We start from the raw sequence: 1315 nt of genomic DNA on the forward strand, positions 1-1315 counted from the left end.
CGGGCTTGTTGGGTGCGAGCATGAGCTGGTCATGCGAGCGGGTACGAGATGAACTGTTAGGTGCGATTTTGGGAATGATACGAGGGCCTATTAGGTGTGAGCGGGAGCGATTCATGCGAGCGGGCGCGGGATGACCCGTAAGTGCAATCTGGGATGGCTACGAGGGCCGGATGGGCGATAGCGGGCACGGGATGGCCCGCTGGATGCAGCTACGTGGGCTCGCCTAGCGCGGGAAGGCTACTCCTGCTCGAATTTATTCTTAAAAATCATTTTATTTATTCTGACATATCTTTTTCACCGAACAACTACTAGAAACTATTTTTGACATAATGGTTTCACCGGAAATAATTTCAGACTGATGTTTTTAGACAAAAAAGTTTTCGGACGCTCAATTTATCGTCGCAAAAGTATTCGCTGGAAATCTGCCGGAAAATTACGAAATTTGTCTGAAACTTCATAACTTTCCCCCGGACATATGCAACTTTCCTGTAATGGGCCTTCTCCCATTCAGTTTGCCTCTCTCACACTCAACTGTCCGCAAGAACTTCTATACGTATCCACCTGCAGCTTGTGTGCACACCTACTCATGACCTAGTGTCATATCAAAAATCTGCTCCAGGATCGTCCAGGACGAGGTCCGGCTCGGGCGGGATCCGTCCCCGTCGGGTCGGGTCGTGACACCTAGCCGGTCTCGTGCTCGACCCTTAGGCTCCACCGCTTGTGATTGCAACCCCGAAACCTGCTGAGTGACTCGCTTTCCTTTACTCGACTCCACCAGCACCCCGCATAGCACTCTCCAACTCCCCACACACTCCTGCCCGTGCCCCGACTTCCTTAATGATACTTTAAAAATACTTCGCAATGACTGCAACGCACGCGTTCGAACATGCATAGGGCGCGTGGCAAAAAAGTACAAGGAGCGGGGTGGACGCACACAGGGCTTGAAGTGGACACAAGCAAGGCGTGTGATTAGTCTCTTTGGCGACATGCACGAAAATGAGCCGCGCGTGTCGTTGGGCCAAAGCGGGTTGGGCTATCTAGTCATGTGGAGCAAAGGCAACTAGCCAGAGATGTGTGGGTAGGCTATTTTTTTCACCCAAGGAAAGGACAACGAAAAAACCAACATTTCTTTGGAGAAAAGTCGCAGGACACCCGCAAGGTGCTTGAACTCATGTCGGAACGAGCATGCGGGCTCGTAAGCGAGGTATGGAGTGATGAAGTTGGGCCGCGTAGGAGTTGTACACATTGACCAGGTGTGTCGCGCATGGGCGACAAAGGCGTGGGCTGCTAGGCGTGTGGATACACAGGATCAGGG

This window comes from Dendrobium catenatum, unplaced genomic scaffold (assembly GCF_001605985.2).
Source record: "Dendrobium catenatum unplaced genomic scaffold, ASM160598v2 fragScaff_scaffold_243, whole genome shotgun sequence".
Taxonomy (NCBI): domain Eukaryota; kingdom Viridiplantae; phylum Streptophyta; class Magnoliopsida; order Asparagales; family Orchidaceae; genus Dendrobium; species Dendrobium catenatum.